This window comes from Oncorhynchus kisutch, linkage group LG13 (assembly GCF_002021735.2).
Source record: "Oncorhynchus kisutch isolate 150728-3 linkage group LG13, Okis_V2, whole genome shotgun sequence".
Classification (NCBI taxonomy): Eukaryota; Metazoa; Chordata; class Actinopteri; order Salmoniformes; family Salmonidae; genus Oncorhynchus; species Oncorhynchus kisutch.
This window is the reverse complement of record NC_034186.2, coordinates 75,954,329-75,960,463: the sequence shown is the minus strand read 5'-3', so window position 1 is coordinate 75,960,463 and position 6,135 is coordinate 75,954,329. Positions and strand designations below refer to the sequence as shown.

Below are 6,135 nucleotides of genomic sequence, written 5' to 3'. Positions count from 1 at the left end.
GAACTGTTTTAATATATGCGTAATGACCAAGTGGTAGATGTGGATATCCTGTAGCCTATAATCCCAACGGCGCAGACCTTGTGCCTGTAGACTACAGGACTGGAATCGAAAGTCTCTTCTAAAGCCCTCAGTCCGAGGGAGGGCAGTAGAGAAGTAGCATTCTGGTGACAAAGAGGACCATACACGGTGACCGAGGTTGAAGATTGAGGTGGATCAGGGCCAGCGCCAGGCGGGTTGTTTGTGATTAACTGCTGCTGGGGACTGGGGTATGGAGATGTTGCGTCGCTCCTCTCCTCGTCGCTCCTCAGTATTCGCGGCTGAAGTGATGGAAGTATTTGACCTCTCCCCCACAGACAAGGAGTGTCACAGGCGAAGGCTCTATACAGGGACTACATCCATGCCAGGCTGAACCGAACCGGGATAGGGTGGTACAAACCTGAGCATCAGCTGTCAGCATCTGATGGGATGCTTGGACATGTATCCTCTGTCCTCATGTGGTTAGTTGATGAGTTGGAGTACCTGCGACCCAACATCTACTCTAACGTAGCTCGTCAGCTGAACATCACCGTTGAGTCTGAGAGCGTGCTTTCCGATGCCTTCCTGGCTGTGGCTGCAGAGATCTTCTCCACTGGTATAACGTGGGGGAAGGTGGTATCCCTGTATGCGGTAGCCGGTGCCCTGGCGGTGGACTGCGTGAGGCATGGTCACCCAGCAATGGTCCACACCATCGTAGACTGCATGGGGAAGTTTGTCTGCAAGAGCTTGGTCTCCTGGTTGAAGAGGAGAGGAGGATGGGCTGATATCACAAAGTGCGTGGTGAACACAGACCCCAGCTTCCGCTCCCATTGGTTGATGTCTGCTGCCTGCGCCTGTGGACATTACCTGAAGGCCATGGTGTTTTACCTTCTCCGGGACAAGTGACAACGGAGGAGGAAGGTCACAGACACACGATGAGCAGTCTGCCCTATATGAACACAGCCACCCCTATCCATCAGTGGGGTACAGGACAAACAAGCCTGGTCCCAGATCATTTTGTGCTCTTGACAACTTCAGTGATGTCACTGTCAAGCCAAACATGTTTGTCATGACAATGAGTGACAAGGAGTTGCACAAACAGACTGGTACTCAGGGCCAGCCAGCCTCCCTCCCTTTCCTCTCGCCCTCTCCCTCTGTCCCTCTGTCTGCGCTGCAGCCATCACTGCTCTAGCGTCTACATATGTTGTTGTTTACACCTGCAGAGGTTTGCTCCAACACTGCCACAGGTGAGCACCTTGGGACTTCACAAACGCACTGGCCTGGAGCATTAATGTGATTTAGCCTTGTCCGCTTCGAACAAACTTTAGGGTATTTATTATTTAGCTTGACAGCAATATTTTGACGTGCAGTACAGATCCTCCAGCTGGATTGTGAGGTAGTAGTCTAGTCATATAGATCTATAGAATAGAATGCCACCCATTAACCATTGACTTGAATGTGAATGTCCTTTCCACTCATTCTATTTCTGTATTTGTTTTTCTTCAGTTACATCCGAGAGTCACATTCCTTGCTTTAAAATAAAAAAAATTAAAAAATGTATTTAACTAGGCAAGTCAGCTTAAGGACATTTTCTTATTTACAATGACGGCCTACCCGGACAGCATTGGGCCAATTGTGCGCCGCCCTATGGGACTTCCAATCACGGTCGGTTGTGATACAGCCTTGATTCGAACCAGGGTGTATGTAGTGTGTTACGGTTTTCTTCGGGTGAAAGAGAGTCTGACCAAAATGCAGCATGTTTAATACGATACATCTTTAATGAAGATGAAACACGATAATACAAAAACAAGAAACGGGACGTGAAAAACCTATACAGCCTATCTGGTGAACACTAACACAGAGACAGGAACCATCACCCACGAAACACTCAAAGAATATGGCTGCCTAAATATGGTTCCCAATCAGAGACAATGAGAATCACCTGCCTCTGATTGAGAACCGCCTCAGGCAACCATAGACTATGCTAGAGAACCCCACTAAGCCACAATCCCAAAACCTATGAAAAACCCCCATACATAAACACAACACAAAATAAACCCATGTCACACCCTGGCCTGACCAAATAAAGAAAGAAAACACAAAATACTAAGACCAGGGCGTGACATAGTGACGCCTCTTGCACTGAGATACAGTGCCTTTTAGACCGCTGTGCCACCCAGGAGCTTGCTTTACGCTTGCATTACTCAATGGCAAATATTCTATACAAAGCAATGGAAGATTTCTATAAATTTGAGTTTCTGTTCTACACATGTTCAAGCAAAGGGGACACGGCCCAGACAGTGTGCCTGTAAATAAACCAGTATTTTCATCCGGGGTCATACTCTCCCTGGTGGCTGAAAATAAGAGAATGACCAGAACCCCTTTTGATGACGATTTGAAAAGGAAACTTTGTGAAATTTGGATGTTTAGATGTAAATATCGTTTAGATTCTAAGGTTTGTCTGCATGCTCCACGTAGTTGATGAGTGTGTGAATTTACACAAAATCTGGGTGAATAAGTAAGTGTGTGTGTATATTTATATGACTGTTTTTGTAAAATATTGTGTAATTATGGATCAGTCTATCACCTGAAACTTGAATCCCATTCAGACGTTTTGTCTGTTTTCTACAAATGTATTTGTATTCTGTGAATAACTACACAGTAGCTTACACATACACTGTGTTTGGCATGCAGCACTGAGTGTCTTCAGAAATAAAATGTTTTACATTTCAAAAAATGTCTCGGTTCAGCTGTAAATCTAAACTGTTCAAAAAAGCCTTGTCTGTTTCATAGGTATAGGAGTGTTATTATCACTGGTTCAAAGTCCATCGTAGTGGGCCCTGTGTTTCAAGTGTCTTCGGTTAGGAGTGGTGATTTAAGGATCAGTTTTGCCTTTTTAGATCACAATAAATTAAATTACATGGACAGTGGGACCTGATCCTAGATCAGCACTATTAATCTGAGGTGCTTTATATATACAACCCCAGAGCCCTCTGGCTAAAACAACTGTATTTGCCCGTGTTATCATTATTCATTCATCCTGCAGGATTGTAATCACAGCAGACCTGTTCTGATAAACCATCTTCCAAAAAGGCCTATATTGAGGACAATGATGAGTAGTTGGTACATTGTATTCATGCATAAAAAAGCTGATAATGAAAGAAAAGCATTGCAAGTTTGAATTTTGTAAAGTTAGTGTGGGAGAGGTGGGGAAATGATTGTTATCGATCATTAATGACAAACCTCCTGGCATTGACAACTTAGATGGAAGCTACTGAGGATGGTGGCTGACTCTATAGCCACTCCTATCTGTCACATCTTTCATCTGAGCCTAGAGGATAGTGTTTGTCCTCAGGCCTGGAGGGAAGCCAAAATAATTCCTCTACCCAAGAGTGGTAAAGCTGCCATTACTGGTTCTAACAGCAGACCTACAAGCTTGCTGCCAGCTCTTAGCAAACTGTTGGAAAAAATTGTGTTTGACCAAATACAATGCTATTTCTCTGTAAACAAATGAACAACAGACTTTCAGCATGCTTATAGAGAAGGGGACTCAACATGTACTGCACTCACACAAATGACTGATGATTGGTTGAAATAAATTGATAATTAGAAGATTGTGGGAGCTGTATTGTTAGATTTCAGTGCAGCCTTTGATATTATTGACCATAACCTGTTATTGAAAAAACGTAAATGCTGTGTCTTTTCAACCTATAATGTGGATTCTGATCTATTTATCTAATAGAACTCAAAGGGTTTTCTTTAATGGAAGCGTCTCTAATGTCAAACATGTAAAGTGTGGTGCACCGCAGGGTAGCTGTCTAGAACCTTTACTCTTTTCTATTTTTACCAATGACCTGCCACTGGCATTAAATACAGCATGTATGTCCATGAATGCTGATGATTCAACCATATAGGCATCAGTAATCACAGCTAATAAAGTCATTGAAATCCTTAACAAAGAGTTGCAGTCTGTTTTGGAATGGGTGGCCAGTAATAAACTTTTCCTGAACATCTCGAAAACTAAGAGCATAGTATTTGGTACAAATCATTCCTTAAGTGCTAATCTGGAAATGAATGGTGTGGTTGCTGAGCAAGTTGAGGAGACTAAATTACTTGGCGATACCTTAGATTGTAAACTGTCATGGTCAAAACATAGATTCAATGTTTGGAAAGATGGTTAGAGGTCTAGCCGTAATAAAGAGATGCTCTGCAAGGAAAGACCTAGTTAAGCTGCACAAGTAATAGTACTAGTAGTAGTAGTACTGGAGCATGCATACTAATAGCAGTACCACTAGAGCAGGCATACTAATAGCAGTACTACTAGAGCAGGCATACTAATAGCAGTACTACTAGAGCATGCATACTAATAGTAGTACCACTAGAGCAGGCATACTAATAGTAGTATGACTAGAGCAGGCATACTAATAGTAGTACCACTAGAGCAGGCATACTAATAGTAGTACCACTAGAGCAGGCATATTAATAGTAGTACCACTAGAGCAGGCATACTAATAGTAGTACCGCTAGAGCAGGCATACTAATAGTAGTACTACTAGAGCAGGCATACTAATAGTAGTACTGCTAGAGCAGGCATACTAATAGTAGTACCACTAGAGCAGGCATACCAATAGTAGTACTACTAGAGCAGGCATACTAATAGTAGTACCACTAGAGCAGGCATACTAATAGTAGTACTGGAGCATGCATACTAATAGTAGTACCACTAGAGCAGGCATACCAATAGTAGTACTACTAGAGCAGGCATACCAATAGTAGTACTACTAGAGCAGGCATACTAATAGTAGTACTGGAGCATGCATACTAATAGTAGTACTGGAGCATGCATACTAATAGTAGTACCACTAGAGCAGGCATACCAATAGTAGTACTACTAGAGCAGGCATACTAATAGTAGTACTGGAGCATGCATACTAATAGTAGTACCACTAGAGCAGGCATACCAATAGTAGTACTACTAGAGCAGGCATACTAATAGTAGTACTGGAGCATGCATACTAATAGTAGTACCACTAGAGCAGGCATACCAATAGTAGTACTACTAGAGCAGGCATACTAATAGTAGTACCAATAGAGCAGGAATACTAAAAGTAGTACTACTGGAGCAGGCAATCTATTAGTATTACTACTAGACCAGGTATACTAATAGTAGTACCACTAGAGCAGGCATATTAATAGTAGTACCACTAGAACAGGCATACTAATAGTAGTACTACTAGAGCATGCATACTAATTGTAGTACCACTAGAGCAGGCATACTAATAGTAGTACCACTAGAGCAGGCATACTAATAGTAGTACCACTAGAACAGGCATACTAATAGTAGTACTACTAGAGCAGGCATACTAATAGTAGCACCACTAGAGCAGGCATACAAATAGTAGTACTGGAGCATGCATACTAATAGAAGTACTACTTTAACAGGCATACTAATAGTAGTACTGGAGCATGCATACTAATAGTAGTACTACTAGATCAGGCATACTAATAGTAGTACCACTAGAGCAGGCATACTAATAGTAGTACTGGAGCATGCATACTAATAGTAGCACCACTAGAACAGGCATACTAATAGTAGTACCACTAGAGCAGGTATACTAATAGTAGTACCACTAGAACAGGCATACTAATAGTAGTACGACTAGAGCATGCATACTAATACTAGTACCACTAGAGCAGGCATACTAATAGTAGTACCACTAGAACAGGCATACTAATAGTAGTACTGGAGCATGCATACTAATAGTAGTACCACTAGAGCAGGCATACTAATAGTAGTACTACTAGATCAGGCATACTAATAGTCGTACTACTAGAGCATGCATACTAATAGTAGTACCACTAGAGCAGGCATACTAATAGTAGTACCACTAGAACAGGCATACAAATAGAAGTACTGGAGCATGCATACTAATAGTAGTACTACTAGAGCAGGCATACTAATAGTCGTACTACTAGAGCAGGCATACTAATAGTAGTGCTGGAGCATGCATACTAATAGTCGTACTACTAGAGCAGGCATACTAATAGTAGTACCAATAGAGCAGGAATACTAAAAGTAGTACTACTGGAGCAGGCAATCTATTAGTAATACTACTAGAC

At 42.1% G+C, this 6,135-nt stretch overlaps 1 pseudogene; it reads left to right on the top strand.

The window, feature by feature from the left end:
- The first annotated feature begins 253 nt into the window (after positions 1-253).
- LOC109885673 (bcl-2-related ovarian killer protein homolog A pseudogene) lies at positions 254-1,038 on the top strand (annotated as a pseudogene).
- Positions 1,039-6,135: the final 5,097 nt, after the last annotated feature.